General features: G+C 42.3%; 1 protein-coding gene across 4 annotated transcripts in view; it reads right to left on the reverse strand.

The window, feature by feature from the left end:
• LOC139275231 (F-box-like/WD repeat-containing protein TBL1X) overlaps positions 1–23,159 on the reverse strand; it is a 346,548-nt gene that overhangs the window by 203,408 nt on the left and 119,981 nt on the right. The window contains exon 1 of one of the 4 annotated variants that reach the window (XM_070892400.1): positions 3,456–3,474. The exons of the other annotated variants lie outside the window; for them this stretch is intronic. The gene's annotated coding sequence lies outside the window, so the exon portion shown is untranslated. Of the gene's footprint in view, positions 1–3,455; positions 3,475–23,159 lie in introns of those variants that run through there. 4 annotated transcript variants of the gene reach the window in all.

Raw genomic sequence — 23,159 nt, forward strand, 5'->3', positions numbered from 1 at the left:
TGTAAAATATATATTTTAATACCGCTGCATTATTTTACTGTAATTAATTGCGGTCTCCAGAACCAGAGAAATGACAGGCATGTCAAGTGACCCCGCAGCTGTTATTCCCCTTCTTTCTGCCAATTCCCTCCCTTTCTTTTCTCCTCTAGCCATACAGTTCCACAGTGAGCTCATTCACAGGATCCCTTCAGTGCTTTCGTCAAGTAGGCATTCTTTCTGCGTGAATCTAAATGGTCTGTGTTGCTGGGGTGTTGTCCTCATGGGAACATCACAGCTGAGCCCCTAGCTGTCCTCACCAACTTACACACATACTTACTTACTTCCGAAAGAAGTACGTGGCTAATGATTAGGAACAGAGCCTTGGTCAATTTGTCATCCCCCCCCCCCCCCCCAGGGAAATAGAGGCAAATTGTAGTGCACCAGCCATCACAAAGGTCAGCACAAACCTGGGATTGAACTTGGAACCTTCTTAACCTGTATGCTTCAACTACAAATTGCCTTCAGCATCTGAGCCTTTGGGGAGTCGTCTTGGGCTCTCTTGAAGCCAAACAATTTGTCAGTATAATTATGAACTCTCATCCATTCAGAAATTGTTATTTCTGCATGTTACCCCGGTTTAGATATGAGTAAACAAACTCACAATGCTCGCAAAGCTGTTGAGGTCTAATAATGCGTGGTCACAAAATTGTATTTGTTACAGTCACGGAAATATAAAGTCATTGCTACATTTAGCAGTTTTGACGAGGCTAACCATTGAATGTTTGAGGTAAAAGAGGTTAAAGACATTTTGGGCAGGTCATTTAATCAAAGGAAACAAGAGCATTACGTCCGAAAGCTAAACTCCTATACCTTCTAGTTCAATAAACGGTTTGTATTCCCTTACGTATAGAAGATTGAAGGGTGATCTGATCGAGGTGTTTAAAGTGTTAAAAGGATTCAACAGGATAGATATAGAGAAACTATTTCTTTGGTGGGGAATCAAGAGCGAGGAGACATAATCTTAAAATTAGAGCTAGGTCAGTTAGGAAGGAAATCAGGAACCACTTATTCACACAAAAGGTAGTAGAAATCTAGAATTATCTTGTCCCAAAAGATGTTTGGACAATTGAAGCTTTCAAGACTGAGATCAATAGGTGTTTGTTAGGTAAGGGTATCAAGGGATATAGAGCTAAGGCAGGTAAATGGAGTTGGGTTCATGTACATCAGTCATGATCTAACCGAATGGCGGAGCAGGCTCGAGGGGCTGAATGGACTACTCCTGTTCCTATTTCAATGTTGGCTTATAAATAAGAAGCTTATAGTATTAAGTATCAGTCTGCTTTGCCAGTCATACTGTGCCCAACACTAAACAGATACTAAATTCTACAGCATTACCGACAATGTTGTTTAGGCAGCAAGATGCTTGTTCTTTTCTGCTGCATTTCCCCATGCTTAGAAAGTCCTTAAGACACGCTGCACTATAAACCTATATCTACTACTACTACTACTACTAATACAACTACTCATACAAAAACAGAGCAACAACTTTATATAGCAGTTTTAAGCTAGGAGAAAATGCTTCACAGAGATGTGAGAAAATGGATGCCGAGCCAAAGAGGAGGGATTAGGAGGACTGACCAAAGTGCGAGTCCAAGACACCTGGAAAAAAACTGCACTACAAATATTTACATTTCACCAAGTAAGCAATTAACTCCAGCAACCTTAGGTAGCGCATTACCAATTAGGAGACAGGAGAATCCAAAACTGTAGCTGCACTGATGTCTGTCAGACTGGATATTTTTCCAATGAGTATCCTTTTGGATAGAACCACTGGCTTACCTCAAAAATGTAAAAATTAAAATGTTGGACTTTGGATTCAACATTCCCCACACCACTGAATTGGATTAACATCTGTCCTCCTCAACATAAATTCCTGTAACAGTACACCTTTAGGTCATTCCCTCGCTAGAGTCGTTCTTCTGCCAGTAATATATTCTATACTTCCACTAAATCATTGCCAAATGAGCGATCAAGGAAGACAACTGGAGAGTAAATTAGAGGGCAAAGAAAATCTACATCTTCAGTCCTTCATTGTCCAAATGTTTGTACGGTCACACATTGGGTGCTTGAAAAACTGAAATCAGACTTCAAACATCCAATGGCTTGGACACTTAATAAAAGCATGCTATAGTAAAGATAGGCTCATTATCTTTGCACAATTCCTTAAGTTTTGCAAATTTCTCGGGCTGGATTTTTGGCTTGCCTGTGCCTGGTAGTGCCCGGGAGGAGTGGTAAAGGGTGTTTCTAAGCGTTACGGCGGCCGTCCAGCTTTTACCACCCGGTCGGCAAATTCGACTTGCGACAGCGTAAAAACTTACTGCCCCGCCCTCTAGTATCAGTGAGATCATGACATCAATTTGTCGTGGAACCCCCCCACTAGCGTCCCCGGATACAAAATTCGGTCCCAACACATCGTTAAACGCCCGCCACAGGAAACGTCTGTAAACCCAGGCGTTCCCAGGGTGCGGCAGGCGGTATTGGCAGCATATTTAAATAGAGGGAGGAGGATCCTACATCGCAGGTGACATTTACTGCAACGGTTGCGCACATCACGCTGCATGAAGCTCTGACTTGAAAGCGGCAGTGAGAATTTAATGGGGGCATTGCTAGTTCGCCAGCCTTTCATGCCACATGCTATTGCCAGGTGGCGTCAAGCTAGAAGAAGGGCTCTTGACCATGTCAGCCCACGGATGAGGGGAGGCCAAAGACATGTGGGGAGGAGGATAGGCACCAACGTCCATACCTCCAGTTCTCTGAAGAGCGAGAGAGAGATTGCCATCTCCTACAGGCAGACCGATGCCTGGACCACTCTGGAGGCAGCCTTTAATACGCCCATCAACAGGTTTCCGAATTCATTGTGACGTGCTGCATGTTGCACAGATTGGTCATCATGAGGGGCCAGGCATTGCCAGTGGGGATTGCAGGCCCACCTCAGGAGGAGGAGAACGACGAAGAGGAGCCCAGCGAGGCTCCCATTGGATAGCCACCCCATTCATGGGGGAGGCAGCGTGGAAATGCTGCCGGACCAAGAGACGCACATCGCCAGATCATAATGGACCGGTTCTCCTAAATGGGGGAAACTGAGGGATAGCGCTAATACTGGACACGCTATGTGCCCCCATAATGGCACATCTCCGGTGAATGTTGGAATGATACACAATGGCAAAGGAGCAAATAGACATTTTATTGCAACAAAGTAATAATAACTCCCCACATCACAAGAAAACCATACAATAGACAACATTATGTTGCAGGGAACTGAACAACAATGAAGTGTATTAAATCAAAGAAACTATTTACAAGTGTAAACAAAAAAAATCAGTGCATCTGCACATTATTCTGAGTACTGCAATTTTTTGCGCCCTTGATCATGGAACCTCATTTTTTTGCTGAATTTTGCAGACGAGGGTGCAAACCTTTTCCTAGCGCCATCAGTATCGCCCCACCGGCATTGCCGCCCCGAAATCTCAAAAGCCGAAAAATCCAGCCTATAGTTCGTAAAATAGTAATAGAATATTCAATATTATCACTTCATACCAATCTTAAACTAGATTATCAGTATGGCTGCATTCTTTCAAAGCATTTATCTATTGCATACCAAATGGGAAATGTTTTAAAATGTGGCACATTTATTTATTTTTAAAGTTTTTACTTCCACAAACATCTCAATTTGGACTTTAATATTTTGACGACCAGAATTCACATGAAGTGGAGCAATATTCTCATGCAGTTTAAACAGACACGTCTCCACATGTACAAAGGTTACTCTGTGGTTACCAGACAAAATTGTTTACAGGGATTAGATGCAAGTGCATCACGTGGATTAGGGCTGTGCCAACTCATCAGTAGACGTGCAACATATTGTTCAATTGAAGTGTCACATCATCATCATCATCATAGGCAGTCCCTCGGAATCGAGGAAGACTTGCTTCCACTTCTGAAGTGAGTTCTTTGGTGACTGAACAGTCCAATATGAGAGCCACAGTCTCTGCCACAGGTGGGACAGACAGTCATTGTGGGTAAGGGAGGGTGGGATAGGTTTGCCGCACGTTCTTTCCGCTGCCTGCATTTGTTTTCTGCATGCACTCGGTGATGAGACACGAGGCGCTCAGCGCCCTCCCGGATGCACTTCCTCCACTTAGGGCTATCTTTGGCCAAGGACTCCCAGGTGTCGGTGGGGATGTTGCATTTTATCAGGGAGGCTTTGAGGGTGTCCTTCCAATGTTTCCTCTGTCCACTTTTGGCTCATTTGCCATGAAAGAGTTCCGAGTAGAGCACTTGCTTTGGAAGTCTCATATCTGGCATGCGGACAATGTGGCCTACCCAGCGGAGCATATCAAGTGTGGTCAGTGCTTCAATGCTGGGGATGTTGGCCTGGACGAGGACACTAATGTTGGTGCGTCTGTCTTCACAGGGGATTTGCAGGATCTTGCGGAGGCATCGTTAGTGGTATTTCTCCAGCGACTTGGTGTCTACTGTACATGATCTGTGTCTCAGCCATACAGGAGGGCGGGTATTACTACAACCCTGTAGACCATGAGCTTGGTGGTAGACTTGAGGGCCTGGTCATCGAACACTCTTTTCCTCAGGCGGCCGAAGGCTGCGCTGGCACACTGGAGGCGGTGTTAAATCTCATCAATGTCTGCTTTTGTTGACAAAAGGCTCTTGAGGTATGGCAAATGGTCCACATTGTCCAGGGCTGCGCCATGGACCTTGATGACTGGGGGGGGGGGGGGGGGCAGTGCTGTGCGGCGAGGACAGGCTGGTGGAGGACCTTTGCCTTACGGATGTTTAGCACAAGGCCCATGCTTTCGTACGCCTCAGTAAATACGTCGACTGTGTCCTGGAGTTCAGCCTCAATGTGTGCAGACGCAGGCGTTGCCTGCGTACTGTAGCTCGATAACAGAGGTTGGGGTGGTCTTGGACCTGGCCTGGAGACGGCAAAGGTTGAACAGCTTTCCACTGGTTCTGTAGTTTAGTTCCACTCCAGCGGGGAGCTTGTTGATCGTGAGGTGGAGCATGGCAGCGAGGAAGATTGAGAAGAGGGTTGGTGCAATGACACAGCCCTGTTTGACCCTGGTCCAGACGTGGATTGGGTCTGTGATGGATCCGTTGGTAAGGATCACTGCCTGCATGTCGTCATGGAGCAGGCGGAGGATGTTGACGAACTTTTGGGGGCTGTAGTCATACCCGCCCTCCTGCATGGCTCAGAGACACGGACCATGTACAGGAGACACCTCAAGTCGCTGGAGAAATACCAACGATGAAGTGTCACATGTTATCAATAACAGTGATTCTATTGCATTTCAGTAGGTTTCATCAAGAATTCCTGGATCTATCATTATACCAGTTACCAAATCGATGGCCACAGTATGTAGATTTTTTTTTAAAAGTCTGAATTAAACAATAAATTGTCAAACACTTGTCAGAATAGATATGTCATTACGATTAGTGGTTAATCTGTGACTCAGATATTGATTGCTGACTGGTTTACTTTTTCAGCAGTCTTGCCACACAACTCATGTCCTCTACAATTTATCATTAGGGACAGATGAAAGGTCTTAGCTCTGATGAGCGACTGGGTAAACTTGGGCCACATTCTCTGATGTTAAGATGTAATCTGATTACAGTGTATAAAATAACAAAAGGAATTTGAAAGGTAGCCAAGTACAAAGGAAATCCAGAACTAGGGAACATGCAAAGTGGAATTCTACATTTTAGAGGAAATCAGAGCACTCAGTGCATGCATCCCATTTAACAAGGCCAAACACTCTCTTCAATCTGCCTCTTGGCTAATTTTTACCAGCCCACTGTATGTGGTTGATGGAGGAGGTGAAGGAATGTGGCATGGGTAGACTCATGCCAGTATGTAGTCAAGGAGGTTTCAATTCACATCATGCACACATTAGTTTCTGGGGTGCCACAGCAGTTCCAGTTACTGAAGCGGAGAACAGCATTATACCATCACTGAGCCACATTGCTAGTGACCCCAGCAGTAGAACAACAGCTGGAGAGAGATTTGGATCCTTTATAACAGGGTGTTCACACCAAATTTATAAAGCCTTTTAAACATAAAAAGACAAAATGTTCTAATTGGGTGCTTCTCGTATGGAGCTTGCCTGCCAAAAGAGTATATGAAGAAATCACTTGCACGCAGCTCACAATTTCCACCCATTCATTTTAATGGGCAGAAATGATATTACATTTCACAGACTTGTGCCTGCACTATCAAGGAGCAAAGCTCTGCCGGGAGTGTACAATCAGAACATCTACTCTACAATATAAAATTAGAAAATCTGGTCTGCGGCTTAACATTTCTTGAAACCAGTAAGGCCTTTCAGGCTGACACGGAAAGATCCCATTACAAAGACTGTAATTATCATCCTTAATAGTGACTGAGAACTTTAATGCTTAATTTTGGATCAGATTAACACTTATTTTAATTCTAAATTGAACAATCTTTATTTCATGAGAAAGAAAGGAGGGAAAGAAAGGAGGGAAGGAAAGAGAAGAGCGCGAGGAGAGAGACTTGCATTTATATAGCGCCTTTCACGAGCAACGGACATCTCAAAGCGCTTTATAGCCAATTAAATACTTTTGGAGTGTAGTCACTGTTGTAATGTAAGAAACAAGCAAGATCCCATAAACAGTAATGTGATAATGACCAGATAATCTGTTTTTGTTATGTTGATTGAGGGATAAATATTGACCCAGGACACTGGGCATAACTCTTCTTTGAAATAGTGTCGTGGGATCTTTCACGTCCACTTGAGAGAACAGGTGGGGCCTCGGTTTAACGTCTCATTCGAAGAAATCAAACTTTTAATTAAACACTGAAGGCAAGAACTTTGAAGTTGTGGGAATACTCAATATATAAATACAGGAACATTGGAAACATTGTTTTATGGCACCCTGCACTCTCAATCTTCCCATAGTATGCACAATGTGACCACCAGACCCTAGGACAGCACCCCAGGAGATCTGCCCAGCACCAATCCACGACAACAATCAATTTAAACCTAAAGCTGAATTTTTTCACCGCTGCTTTGCCGATGATTGCCCTGTGATCTTAGACAACAGCAGCACATGCACCTCTTGAGGGTATAGTAGTGTTGTGGTTATGTTACTGGACTAGCACTCCATAGGTCTGGACTAATACTCCAGAGAATCACACCATGGCAGTTTGAGAAGGGTGCAAAGGGATATTTGACTGTGTCTCGGGGTAGGTAAATGGTAAACTTTCAAATCATTACAATCTAATTGTCTTAATTCAGTCACTTGATTCAAATTGTTGACTAACTAATCTTTTAAGCGCTGAGGCACGGATTTTCGGCTTTCGGGGTTTTTCGCCGAAAACAGTAGCAATACGTGGATCTTACCGTTTGAACTGCACTACCGTTTTTAGTCCAAACTGTCAGCCTTTACGTCTGCACCAATGGCGCATTGATAAGGGGAGGCGTTGCACGAGGATTCGCGGCGCAAAAACGCGAGTTTCGCCAAATTTAGTCCGAGGCCGGGAGCGCTGCAAGAGAGGCTTTGGGAGGGGAGGGGGAAAATAATTTCCCCAAAACATTTACAAGATTGAATCTATTGAATCACTGAAAAAAAAAGTAATGAAAGTCCAACACAAATGCAATCCGCGTCATTGCACGACGGCGCACTTCTCCCCGGTGGTACTTGGAAACTCCGCCGCAAACAGGTACCCGAGGATCCCGCCCGGGCTTTGCAAACGGTTTTTGCCGCGGTGGGTCAAATCTCGGCGAAAACCGGTCGCAAACGTCTCAAAAATCCGGCCCAAAAACTTTGAATTATCACAAGAAGGATGCATTTTGTGGCTGCTTTTACCACTGAAAGGGAGAGAAGAGAGGCTATAGTTCAGAGGGGAACATAAAGGTGAGTAACAAGATAGATTTAGGAAGTTATGGTAAACAAGCCTCTGCACTCTGATAGAGTTGGCTGAGAAGACTGCAAATTCCTTTACTAATATCTTCCAAAAGAATCACAGTGGACTGTACAGTAACAAATGTAACCATCTGGAAGGATAGTGTCTGATTAGAAAGTGCCAGCTTGGGTAGGTCATGCCTGAATAATTTACTAGGTCTCTTTGAGGAAGTTACAGATTTGGTGGATGAGGACAAGGCAGGTGTTATATACCGCAATTTCAGAAGGACATTTGATTGTGTCCCACATAACAGACTGATTGACTTGGTGCATGACCATGGGATAGATAGATGGCAAAGTATGTGGCTGGATTGGTGTGTGGCTGAAAGTAGATGGCAAAGGGAAATGGTGGCCAGTGGAGGCCCATAGGGTTCAATGTTGGGACTACTGTTGTTTATCATTTTTATAAATTACGTAGAGGATGGAATACTGCCCAGGGTTTCCAAATTTGCAGATATCAAATTGGGTGAAATAGTTAATGGTCTGAATCAACGTACAATAATCCAAAAGGATCTGGACAGGACAGGTCAAGAGAAATTACAGGTGGAATTTAAGATAGTATAAAATCATGAGACTAGATAAAAGAAGAAAGTATGTGGGGATTACATTAAATGGCAATGTGGTTCTGATAACAGATCAAGAAACAGAGCTGGGGGTTTTGATGGATAAAACTGTCAGTTTAGTCTTCACAGGTGGTCAAAAATGTTAGTATACACAGCTAATGGTGTGACTTCTAAATCAAAAAAGTTATGTTGAAGTAGTACCTGGCCTGAGTGAGATTGCATCTGGAATACTGTGTTCAGCTTTAGTCTCTACATTACAGAAAGGATGGAGGGAATCCAGAGGAGGGCTACGAGACGGATTCCTAGAGTCCAGGAAATAAGGAAAGATTATCCATCCTGGGATTTTACTCTCCTGGGAAAGAAGTGGATGAGTGGGACTTGATACTGGTCTTTCCAATTTTCATGGTTACGGAGAAATTAGAAACAGGAAAGTTTGACTGCCAGGCTCAAGATTCAAGGGCTGGGGCACAGTTTGAAGTTAAGAGTGTTGAAACAAAATGGGAAATTTAGACAATATTATTCTTAGTAAGAGGGTGATAGAATTGTGGAACAGAAAACCAGAGCAAGGTTTAAAAACTGCATGAACTGCATTTAGGAAAAGGAATACAGGGTTAGTAATTCTGAAATTGGATTAAAAAAATAAGGCTAGGCCATATAGACCAATGAGCCTATTGTGTTGCTATTTAATAAAGATTAAGGGGCCGAAATTGATGGCCTTACTGCCCACTGCCACCGGCCGACATTCCTCACCGGGTTACGCCCAGTGCCAGTTTGCACTTGGGATGGAGCAGCGGGAGGGGAGAACCGCAGGGAACCACCCGCTGATGTCAGCGGGCGGCCAAGTGACCTCCCGCCCACCAAGATGCCAGATTGGTGCAGGTGGGCATCGGCGCCAGCAGGGGTAAGGATCGCTGCGAGGAGGCTGGTCTAATCCCCCAAGATAAGTTTAAAAAACTGGAAAAAAAAAAGGTTAGTGAACTTTTTAATACATTTTTTTTCACAGCGACTTACCTTAATGGGTTCCCCTAAAGGTCTTCTGGGTAATATTTTTTTTCCAATCATTTTTTATTTGAATGTCTTCGACCGTCCATGGGCTCAATTCCATCCTCGGTGGCACTTCGGCAGCAAGCACCTTTGCTGCTGAGATTGGGAGCTCCCGCCAGTTCCCGCCCAGTTTGACGCCATACGTCGCTTGTTTGCCGCCGGCCCAACTTTAAATTATTTTTCATCAATTTCCCGCCCAAGCTGCCGCCCGGTCTCGCGGTGGCCTTTTGGGCGGGACTTGGCCCTCACCAAGTTCAGCCCCATTGTTGTTTAAATTCTGATAGTTTAATCTAATTCTTGCCTTCTCTCCCCTGAAGGATACAGTTCAACTGGCACCCTTTAATACCTTGCTCAGTGGCCATTCATTATATGCGCATATTGACACTGAGCGTCAGCAGACCATTTCACCAAACCTGATCCTGTCCTCAATTGAGCGGGAACGCTAGTTAATGTTCCTCCTTCTAATCCAGGACAGTTGAGGTCAATCATGGAACCCCTATCACTAGCCCTAATTTAATAAGATCAGGGCTGGAATCTGAAACTTTCCCAGTTTATGTGGCCCAAGGACTCATTCTATATTTGCACAAAACCATTGCGGGAGCTTGTACTTTTAAAAATAAATGCAGAGTATACCTGTGTATAAACTAAAAAAGTATTCAATATAGGGATATGACTATTCATAATTAATCAACTAACCAGTGCTAAATATACATGCTAAATGCACATGTAAACATCACAGAGGCTGTCTGTGCCATAATGTACTGTATTCAACATTTGATTTAACTTCTTAAACCTTGTTCTACAGAAAATTGTTGCAATGGTTATGAAAGAAAGTGACTTTAAAAAAAAATTATTAAATGAACTGGTGCATTGGCAAGAGTTATGTAATTTGAACAAGCTGGTGTTTATTTAGCAGAGCACACGACACAGTGACCTGCAAGACGCTGAATGTAAATTTAGCTGGGATGATAATTGGGAAATTACATGGAACTAAATCTTTACAGTAAGAAGCTTTGGGGTTCATTTGCTTGTACATTTTTTTTTAAACTTAGCATGTGGATTCCGGCAAGGTTATTGAGACATTTACGTGAGCTTTATTTTTGTGACAGACAAAGTCCACAAAAATATAGCCCACATAAATAGAAAGCAATTTACAGTAGTGTTTGAGATGTATATTGTGGTATATCTGAATATTTGATTAGCCATTTCCATAAATACTGGAACATTAATTTATCAAAAGGAACAGTTGGCAAAACCCCAACTCAAGGGCTGTTACATTGACAAAACATAAATTTAGCTACTGGCATCTTTAGCTGGCTATAGTCAAATTTGTGGTCACAGTTGAAAAGTGGCAGGGACACATTCAGGCACGGCAATAAAAACAGCAACACGAATATCAATTACCGAGTAACTACACCAGAGCATGAAGCCGCATTTCAATAAGGTATTTTTTAAAATACCCACCTTCAAACTATTCATAAAGTACAGCTTTCGTGCTTGTTGTTTTATTACTGAACAAGTAGTATTTCAAAAAAGAATGAGATATATTTCCTATAATCTGTTTTGGGTATCAGAGCAAATTACACTGTCATTGCAACATAACTAATCTTATTAGTATTTCCAGCACATTAATAAGACCAATGACTGGAGAATACTGGGACATTGAAGATAACGATTCACAGGTGGCTGCATTGTCACTTTCAGAGTGTGATATTTAATGTGATAGCGCTGTGCTTCACAGTGCAGCAAATGCTCCGTACTTACATATTAATAATCTGGTGTCACTTCAACAGTCTGTCTTCAACATCAAATCGATAGCAAAATTTCCAAAAAGTCTCTTGACAATTTTCTAACTGCAATTTATCTTAAACCTACACAATGAGTGGCACTGAAAAGTTTTTCTTTATTGACAATAAAGCACATATATAAATCTATTCATCTATTATCTGTACACTCTGATACATTCAAATGTTAATTAACAGTACCAGTACATCAGACACTACACAGTAGAGGTACATAATAGACACTGTTACTAATTGGGAGAAGACTTATTTATATAGGATTACATAAAGATACACGGCACAGAAACAGGCCATTTGGCCAAACCAGTCCATGTCGGCGTTTATGCTCCACTCGAGCCTCCTCCTGTCTTTCCTCATCTAAATCTTTCAGCATAACCCTCCATTCCCTTCTCCCTCATATGCTTGTCTAGCCTCCCCTTAAATGCATCTATACTATTCGCTCACTCCCTGAGGTAGCGAGTTCCACATTCTCACCACTCTTTGGATAAAGAAGTTTCTTCTGAATTCCCCATTTGATTTCTTGGTCACTCTTGTATTAATGGCCTCTAGTTATGCTCTTTCCCACAAGTGGAAACATTCTCTCTGTATCCACTCTATCAAAACCTTTCATATTAGGTCACCCCCCCAGCCACCTTTTTTCAAGAGAAAAGAGGCCCAGCCTGTTCACCCTTTCCTCGCATTTCTGGTACAGGTACAACGTCTGAAATCCGGAATCCTCGGGACTTAGTCCATGCCGCTTTTTGGGTTTTGCCGGATTTCAGACAAGAAAATCAATAGCCTGAAATCCGGAATCTTCAGGACTGAATCCGTGCTTTTTGAGTTTGATTAGTTTATTTAAAATATCCCATCTTTTTACTTTAAATACACTTGTTTAATCATAATCTCATCATCCAATGACATGTCCACCTGTTCTATATCACTGGTAAATATTGAAGCAAAAGAATAATATTTTTGCAATCTCTCTATATTATCCTGTCTATCCCTTAATGGTCCTATTCCCATCACAACCTTCCTTTTTTTATTCATGTGCCTGTAAAATATTTAACTATTTTGTTTTATGTTCCTTGATAATTTAATTTCATAGTTCCTCTTTGCCTTCCTAGTTGTTTTTTTGACTTCTCTCCTAATCTCTTCATATTCTCCCTTATCCCTAATAAGTACAGCTACTCCACCTACCCTTTTCTCTCTCTCTCTCTCTCTCTCTCTTTTCTAAATGTATTATACCCTGCAAAGTTTTAATTCCCAGTCCTGATTTTTTATGTAGTCATGTCTCAGTAATCCCTACTATATCTGGTTACTCGCAATGCACGATTCCCTCCCGCTCCCTTGTGTTATTGTGAACACTGTGTGCATTTGCTGTACAGACAGTTTAACTCATTTTAATAGGATTTCCTATCACTTTTGGTTAACCATCTTTTTACAATCCTATTCTTTAACTATTTATTCCCTTACCATCAATGTCCTCCCTTACTTTATTCTTTCCCATGTTCTTTTCCTGTTTTGTTTATATTTAAGCTTTACATTTCTTGTACATCCCTCCCCCCCCCCATCTTACTAGTTTAAAGCCTTTGCCACCTCCCTAGTTACCCTTTCCACTAGGACACTTGTCCCATCCTGGTTCAGGTGGAGCCCGTCCCACCAGCACAGCTTCTTCCTGTCCCAGAACTGGTGCCAGTGTCCCATGAAAAGGAACCTCTCTTTCCTACACCAACCCTTTAGCCATGTGTTAATTCTCCTGATCTGCCTGCTTTCTATGCCAATTTGCATGTGGCTTGGGCAATAATCTAGAGAGCATTATCCCTCGTGGTCCTGCTTTTTAATTTAAAGCCTAACTCCTTATACTCTTTCAGCAAGACCTCCTTCCTGTTCCTACCTATGTCGTTTGTTCCAACATGGACCACAACAACTGGATTTACCCCCTCCCATTCCAAGTTCCTCTCTAGCCGCCGTGAGATATCCCTTACCCTGGCAACACACCCTTTGGGATTTTATGGCATTTAACCTAGAAAAAGCACATATGTTTAGCAGCATTTGCATTACTTTGTTACCAGGCAAAGCTCATACAATATTTTCAACTTGTGATGATTGCTTATATTTATGTACAGTATATTAGTAAATTACAGTGGTGTTGCCCACGGTCAAGTGATGAATAAAAAAAATATTTCTGCACACATGCTTCATAACACGACCTACCACAGCACTACCTACTAGTCAGAGCCTGCAATTACATTATCATAGGCAGTCCCTCGTATCGAGGATGACTTGTTTCCACGTCAAAAAGGGATGAGTTCACAAGTGTTTCAATGAATATTCCAGATCCCGAACTACATGTTGAAGGGTGGAAGATGCCTGTGTATGTTTTTTTTTCAAAACACGTGGTGGCTGTTGCAGACCAGCCACCACATGGGCTTGACAGAGCTAAAGGTCTTGGTCCAGTGGCAAGGATTAACCAAGACGACTGGAGACCAGCTCTGCTGCACGGACCTAGTGCGCACACATATCGCAGTGTGTGCTGCCCCTGAGCCCTTGCCTCTTCTGGACCCCGATCAAGTCGCTCCTTTAACCCGACCTCGCCACTCCTGCTGTACCTGCCCACGCTCCAATCAGCAACCTGAATTTTGGCGACATCCAATCCAGTCGCCCTCTTCACAGCCATCGCTCTCCTGCACCAGCACATGCTGTACCTTGAAGTGGTATGCTCCCTGCTGCTCCTCCTTTAAGGCCCCAACCTGCTGCTGATGGTCCTCGCAGGTTGGGGCCGCTGACCTGCGAGGACCTTGTTGAGGAACATCCTCCCATCCTATAATCATCTCACAAAAGACTGTCTTTTCCGCGACTCATTTCAATCACTAGGACCATGGCCTTCCCCACATTTATCAATAATAAGAGAAAGAAAGAATTGGCATTTACAAAGAGCCTTTCACAACCCCAACATACCCAAAGAACTTTACAACCCATGATGTGTATTGTTGTCATGTAGGGAAACGCAGCAACCAATCTGCAAATAGCAAGTGCCCACAAACAGCAACGAGAAAAATGACCAGATAACCACAAGGAGTGGTCGAGATGAATGACATGGATGCATGTTCGTTAATGGATGTAAAAGATTCCATGGCACTATTTTGAATAAGAACAGGGGCGTTATCCTGTATCCTGGCCAATATTTATCCCTCAATCAACATCACAAAAAACAGATTATTTGGTCATTATCACATTGCTGTTTCTGAAAGTTTGCTTGTGCGCAAATTGGCTGCTAACTACACTCCAAAAGTACTCCATTGGCTGTAAAGCGCTTTGAGACATCTGGTAAATCCATGTCGTTTTTTAATAACAAACTAATCAAACCTCCTGAGGCATGACCCACAGGTAGCCAAAAACAAGTGCAGTCTTCAGGTGAAGCAGGGTTTTGTTTGGCAGATAATTGGACAATGCATGCAGATGTAATCCGGTTCCTATTTTAAAATGGCAGCCCTGAATTTGCGGCCCCTATGGACGTATATGTGGTGCGCACGCGTCGTAGGGGCTGTGCAAGTTCCGCGTTTAAGCATGCACTGCGCATGCGCCTAAACTCAGAACTTACAATCTGTTAAGAATCCTCTCAGATCGTACGCATCTGGAAGTAATGGGCCTCTGCAGGCAGAGAGTTGAGCTATTTGGCCAACTTCTGCCCAGCGAATGCCCTTGAAATTCTTACGACTGATAAAAGCAGGTTACGCCTGCTTTTATCTGCACAAGACTTTTAAAAGGACAGAAAAAAAATTTTCTCAATAATTTAAATATTTAAAAACCTGAGAAGTTTATTTTTAAACCCTTTAAAATACGTAAATTTATTTTTCAAAAAATTTAATTTTTGTTTCAAATAATTAATTAAAATCCATTTTGACTAATTTGAGTGTTTTTTAAAAATTTATTTTAAGTGTGTGTGTATTTTTGAGGATATTCCCATTGATACTTATGGTGACTCCGTATATATGGAACTCACCCCATCTATGGATGGAAATACCTCAACTTTGATTGGTTGGGTCGGCCCATGTGATCCCAGGAATGCGTACGAAGAGCCTACGTCCCTGGGATATGTGGGCATCTATAAGCAGGCCTTCACGTAGAGGCCCAGGACCACAAGTCCCTGAACCTCCCGGACCACCAGTTAAGTTTGTAGAAATGTTTCAGGTCAGAGGCATCCGCCCGCAGGAAGCCTCTGACCGCAATTTCTGCAGTGATACATTTTGTCCTTATTTTTATATAAGAATTGATTTTACTTATACTTGATACAAAGGGGAGGAAATTACACTCCAGTTGTGTAGAGCCTTGATCAGACCCCATCTGAGTGACTGCGTTCAGTTTTGGGTACCACGCCTCAGGATGGATATATTGGCCTTAGAGGGGTTACAACACAGATTCACCAGAATGAAAACAGGGCTTAAAAGGATACATTATGAGGACATGTTGCATAAACTTGCCGTGTATTCCTTTGAGGTTAAGGGTGATCTAATTGAGCTCTTTAAAATGATAAAAAGGATTTGACGGAGTAGATACAGAGAAGCTAATTCCTCTGGTGGTGGAGACCAGAACAAGGAGGTACAATCTTAAAATTAGAGCTAGGCCATTCAGGAGCAAAATCGAGAAGTCCTTTTTTACACAAAAGACAGTGGAAATCTGGAATTCTCTCCCCAAAAGGCTGTGGATGATTGATCAATTGAAATTCTCAGGACGGAGATCGATGTTTTTTATTAGCTAACAGTATCAAGGACTATAAATCAAAAGTGGGTAAATAGAGTTGAGGTACGGATCAGCCATGATCAAATTGAATGGCAGAACAGGCTTGAGGGGCTGAACGTCCTACTCCTGTGCCTATCTTCCTAGCACTGCAGTGGTGGGTGGATGAAATTGCTGTTTACAGAATGGCAGTTTCTATTCTAAATGTGGGTATAGGAATTTTTTTAAATGGAAAAAAAATTACAAGTGTGATAAAAGCATGACAAGAGGATGGATGTAAGGTTTAGACCGGAAGTGTACACCGATGCAAGATTTAAGGTGATTGGCAAAAGAACCAGAGGCAACATAAGGGGGAAAAAGATTATACAACTAGTGACTAAGATTTGGAATGCACTGCCTGATAGGGCAGAGGATACTGATTCAATAGTAGCCTTCAATAGTAATTGGATAAATACATAGAGAAAAAATTGCAGGCATATGGGGAAAGAGCAGGGTGTGGGACTAACTGGATTGCTCGTCATAAGAGCCGGCGCAGATTCAATGGGTCGAATGGCCTCCTTCTGTGCTGTACTATTCTATGATTTTTCATATTTTACTAATTTATCTCCCGCATTGCACACAAAGCCAAGAGCAAATGTAGTCTTCAGGTTAAACAGGGTTAGAGTGTGGAGGATAATTGGACCAGGACACATAGATGCAATTCAGACCCTATTTTAAAGTGATACATTCTGTACTTATTTTTATATAATCCATTAATTTTATGATTATTTAAAGTTAAACAGCAATTTGAGAAGTAGAGAATTAGAGTTGGTCTGCAGTAAGAGCTGGGAGACACAAAGCTGAGTCTCTACATTATCATCTCTGGCAGCCGGTGTGATTAGAAATATACATAAGCAAGTTCCATTCTAATCTTGAATTTATAAAGGAATACACACTGCCCAAGATTTTTAATTTTATAAACAGATAGCTTGATCGGACAATTTTCCATAGAGTACAAATGCTACATTGGTAAAACACCACAAGAGGCAACAATTCTTTAAAAAATCTGATGTCACATGTGTACAACAGCAAATCTTCAATTGATAGTAGTAAAGCTTTGTAAACTACTTTAGATACAAGGTACTATGCATTTTTAAACTTTTATACTGTACTACTATATATGTACAAGAAACACAACAGCATTCAAAATGGAAAATAGCAAACTTTCATTTTCCAGTATGCAATTCCATCTTATTTTATAATTTCTATGTATTCCTTCCGTTTCTTTTCTTGCCGTTTTCTACCTGCCTCTTCTTCTGGAGGTGTTGACTTGCGGGAGTACGATGCCACAGACACTGGGCACCATCACGTTTACTGAGTGGTCATTCTTCATGCAAGAGCAACAGTGACTGTCGGCAGGCTTTTCCAACAGTGGGATGCACCAAAGCCAATCTTGACCCGTCCTCATCCAACATTCACACACATGACTTTTCCCCAGCATAAGTTACCCGGTAAAGATTAGGAGCGCCGGCCCTGGTCCCTCCCTAACCCAAGGGCACAAGTGCAAAGTACAGCAGCCTTAACATGGCCTCAACTGAAATCAGTTAACTTCAGCACAGACTACTGATTGAACCGGAGACGCTGCCTCCATCAACTGAGCCATGAGGGGAGTTCTCTTGCCTTTTCTAATGGTCTCGTGCATCACATATCCATACATGTCTGACATAATAAATGAGCAAGCTGTTGTCAGAGTCAATGCCCCTCTTAAAAGCATCCATTAGGAGGCATGCAGGAGCACGTAATAGCATCCTTTAAAATTAACTGATTTAAATTTTCTCTGGTTGGACTGATCATTCATCATATACATTTATTGAAACCATGACTTTTACTGATCATTCATCATACACATCTATTGAAACCATGACTTTTGAACCCTATTAGTTTCAAGCCTGTGCCTTACAATGGCAAACAATATTTGCAGGGTTTAGGCACATTTGAAAACTGATTCAACATAATGAGAATTCAGGAGGTTTCAGATTAAGATTCAAGGAGTCTGAAAATTAGGACCTCCGAAATCAAATCACAAGTCCAAGTTTTAAAATCAGTGAGCCTGGAAACAGCTGTCCACAGTCGACCAAAGTCAGAGGTTCATACTTAACATGCAAATTTAAATGGTGCTACTTTCTCCCTATGGTCTGTTGTAGAGAGTAGGTGAAACCACTCTGTGGTTAGCCAATGATTTTGCTCACAATGAGAGCCCAAGTCAGAATTTCTGCCATCTGGAGTTTGAGGTCCGCACATTTTTACTAGTGGTTTTACCTACATTTACTGCATATTCTGACAAAGCAGGTGGGCACTTCATCTGTCTCACCCGCCCTCCACATCCCAATAGCAATTTAGAAGCATGTCTGAGGGACGTTCCTCGGCCCCAGGAATCCCAGCAGATGCACCTCCAATAGATCCAGCAGTACCTATATCTGCACAGCTGCCATTTGGGGCTAAACGTGCGCCCTGCAGGGAAAACTGCAAACAGCAACTGATTTTAAGAGGGGATGTCCTAGTAGCAATCACAGGGGTGAATATTCCAGTCTCTAATCTTCAGCCCAACCAGCCTATAGCTGCACCTCCCCCCCCAGGAACGACAGTGTGCTGCTCTGAGATTAGGTCTAGTCATCTGGGTAGTTGCCTGTGCTGTGCCACTGCTGCCCCAATATGGTAATGATTGCCAAGATTTGAGACAGGGTCGGGACAGGGCCAGAGCTCTTGGTGGAAGTTCCATCCTGTCACAATTCCAGTGGCGCATCAGCATCACTGGAATTTCTACATGATGATTTATAAAGTAATGTACGTAAATGTTAAAATAACCACTAAAACCTGGCAATGTTTTGGATCAACCCAGCATCAAATGAATGAAAATTCAGCCATCTAATGGTCGAAGTTGCTTAATTCAAATGATTGTTATTGCAAAGAAAATGCCTGTACACTGTTTAATTTCTACTGCTTAATTCCAACAAGTGGATAATTCACTTTTTTTCTCTATCAAAAAGTGGTTTTGAATTAACTTCATTATATTTGATGTTGCAACTTATATGTTCTACTTTTGGAATTGGGGTGCACCTTTGGCGTGGCTGGATCTCTGCCCACCATAAAACTGATTCGGGCCAATTTGGCTTCCTTTGGGATATTAGCATAATTCTGGCGAGGTCTCCATCCTCACCAACATTGGCAAGCGCTGCAGTGGCAGACAGACAATCTCAAAAATGTTTTCAAAGTAAATGCAAACAGCACTTAAGAGTATTCAATTGATCACTCGGAAATCACTTGCATGGGCTTTTAGGCCACTTAAACTGTAAATGGCCCCTTCGTCACCCATAACAAACCAAAATGTCAGGGACAAACGGGCATTCCTGGCATCCAGTACTGCTATGGCACAGACGCATTTCCGTCATTTGAATAACATTTCAAGACGCCCACCATATACGGGTGGCTGTACTAAAAGCCACTTCCGGCAGGAGGTAGGAGGGCCTAAAATTGGGCAGGGTTCACAGCAGTATGTGTCCCCAACCTATTTCCTGCCTTTACGCACCCAGTTCTGTTGAAAAAAAAATCTATGGAGGGAAGGATATTTCAATCTAAACTTCTGAAGCAAAGGGTCGAATCTGCTCATACCATCTCAATTTAAAGTGTTACATGATTATTAGTTTGTTTTAATGTTAAAAAGCCTGCACAACAAATAATGAATAATATGAAAAGTCGTCTTTAGCTCACAGCTGCACATATTTTAGTAGAGCAGGTGTTATAAATTTGCTAAAAGCTTCACCTCTTTCTTGATTAAACATTTCCCAGAATAAAAAAAGCACCATCCCATTTTCAGCACGTTATTTGCATTCTTCAGCAAAGGCTTTAACAACCTTCACACTTGCGAGGGAGCAGACAAAACACAGTTCTGGTGCAATGTCCCATATTTTTCTTCTTAAAATTTGGCACTGTTGTCTGGCATTTCTGGTTGACAGACCAAACATATCCCTGTAAAAGGGCTAATTGCAGGGGTATTGAAACTGCTAACAGCCTGAAAGTCAACTATAATTGTCAGCAGAAGAGTATTTTGAACTGTTGCAAAGATTCAATCTAGATTACATCTTTGAACAGTTCCAAAACATGTTTATTGTGAAAATTACGACGCGCTCACGTGGCAGCTGCCAACTGTGATATCCCAGTAATTGGCTTGCTTAGTCCAGAAATTTCTAATTACATTGGCCCCTTTAATTTGTTGACTGAACACTGATCCATTTATACAGCCCCAACTGCTTGTGTATTTGAAAATGTTTTGACATCACGTCATTACGAGGGCAAAGTATCCTCAGCTACATTCAAAAGGACAATGGCGTGAACCTCTGCAGCCAATCAGCTGCCAGCTATTCCCCTGGTTGGCTTAAATGAATTCCAGTGTAAATTCCTGTTTAAGACCCATGCATACAAGTAACCAAAAGGTTCATATGAATACAAATGTGTCTAAAACTTTTCCCTGCGTTCAATCAGGCAGTAACTTGAGTAATTTTGATCAGACAATCAGGATCAACATAGTTATCCAATTCGAAAGTCTGAATTTTAAAAGGTGGCTGTTATGGTCAATATAAACCACTGGAGGGTGTTTGGTTTAATTTACTTATTGATTTTGATGATGTGATTAATCCTTAATCGGTTGAAATCGTATAAATCCTATAATAAATGTTGTAGTATAGTTCATACAGGTTGCTGTCACCATGTTGTGTATTTTGAGTCGCCTCCCCCCTGAAACAGCACATTCTGAACACTCCATTCAAATGACATCATGCTGGTTACGAGGAAAGGTTAATGTTGTGATGGATGTATTTTAGTTGTACTGTGAATTTCCACCTTTGTTTTCTTCTCCTTACATTATAATAGAGATTTTGTAGCAGCAGAGACCAGTGACCAGAACTGATGACGTTGGACAAATCATGGGTGTGAGTTTGCCAGATGTGAGCTGTAACACAGCCGTCAACTCACTCCAAAAACATAAATATTGTAACAAGCAGCTAGATGTCAAATGGGGTTCAGAGCATGGCTAACTGGCATTAATGTATTCCCCTCTCTTATCTTCTTTTCTCTCCGTCTTGCTTTGTGCATTCCTCTTTCTCTCTATACAATACACGCGGCTGTGGGATTTCCAAGAGTCAGATAGATCAAGCAACAAATATGTTGTTGGTAGGACGAAGCAACCATTCATATTGGTAGCGAAGGCCCTACAGTTTTAAGAGGACCTTCACTATCACTATGGATGCTGGAACAGCCACACTTCCATTGCAATGTGTTGCTTTCTTTCCAGCAAAACAAATACAATGAGTTAACAACACAATCTACACATACTGCCTTACACATGTAGATCACAATCCCCTAGCAGGATGTTCGGAGATTGCAACTTTAACATTAACAACTTGTATTTACATAGTGCCTTTAATGTAGTAAAACGTCCCAAGGCGCTTCACAGAAGTGTCAAACAAAATGCGACACCGAGCCACATAAGGAGATATTAGGGCAGATGACCAAAAGCTTGGTCAAAGAGGTAGGTTTTAAGGAGCATCTTAAAGAAGGAAAGAGGGGTAGAGAGGCGGGGGGAGGGAATTCCAGAGTTTCAGGCCTCGGCAGCTGAAGGAACGGCCACTGATGATGGAGCGATTAAAACCAGGTATGCGCAAGAGGTGGCAGATATCTCGGAGTCTTATAGGGCTGAAGGAGGTTACAGAGATAGGGAGGGGCGAGACCTTGGAGGGATTTGAAAACAAGGATAAGAATTTTAAAATCAAGGTGATGCTTAACCTGAAGCCAATGTAGGTCAGTGAGCATAAGGGGTGATGCATGAACGAGACTCGGTGCGAGTTAGGACATAGGCAGCAGAGTTTGGATGACCTCAAGTTTACGGAGGGTGGAAGATGGGAGGCCGGCCAGCAGTTCATTGGAATAGTCAAGTCTGGAGGTAACAAATGGAATGGATGAGGGTTTTAGCAGATGAGCTGAGGCAAAGGTGGGGTCGGGCGAAGGTGGAAATAGATGCTCATAGTGATGTCGCGGATATATGGTCAATAGCGCATCTTGGGGCTAAATATGTTCAGCCTCAAACAGTTACCAGGGAGAGGGATGGCGTTGGTGGCTAGTTTTTGATGGGGACTGAAAACAATGGCTTTGGTCTTCCCAATATTTAGTGTGAGGAAATTTCTGCTCATCCAGTACTGGATATTGGACAAGCAGTTGTATAATTTAGATACAGCGGAGGGGCTGAGCGAGGTGGTGGGGAGGTAGAGTTGAGTGTCGTCAGCATACATGTGGAAACAGATGCTGTATTTTTGGATGACGTCGCCAAGGGGCAGCATGCAGATGAGAAATAGTAGGGGACCAAGGATAAGATCCTTGGGGGGACACCAGAGGTAATGGTGCGGGAGCAGGAAGAGAAGCCATTGCAGGTGATTCTCTGGCTACCACTGGAGAGATTAAAATGGAACCAGGCAAGAGGCATTGGAGGAGGATGGTGTGCTCAAACGTGTCAAGGGCTGCAAACAGATTGAGAAGAACGAGGAGGGATAGTTTACCACTGTCACAGTCACACAGGATGTCATTTGTGACTTTAATAAGAGTTGTTTCAGTGCTATGGCGGGGACACCTCTGGAGTGAGAGTCCTGACAAATATAGGAACTGATAGTCGTAATGTTGACATTGCAACATCTCATTTCACAGGTCTCTTATTATACTTTAAAAGTACATCTTCACTATGGCAACAACTCCCCTTTTAGGGTTAATGCATGTAATCCTACAGAACTATTACATTTCAAAGAAAATACACTAAGCCCTTGTTCTGTGTTAAATCAAACCCGATCATTCATTTGTTCAAAAACCCTAGTATTCATGCTGTGTCTACCAAAAATTGTTTCATTGATTTGCAAATTAAAATACAAAACTGAACAAAAGATGGTCTTACCGTACCTATACTACAATCCATTTATAGCAAATAATTTGGCAATACGGTTTCATTTCCCACAGCTTATATTGCTGGTACACTTCC

Source organism: Pristiophorus japonicus, chromosome 10 (genome assembly GCF_044704955.1).
Source record: "Pristiophorus japonicus isolate sPriJap1 chromosome 10, sPriJap1.hap1, whole genome shotgun sequence".
In the NCBI taxonomy this organism is placed as follows: Eukaryota; Metazoa; Chordata; class Chondrichthyes; family Pristiophoridae; genus Pristiophorus; species Pristiophorus japonicus.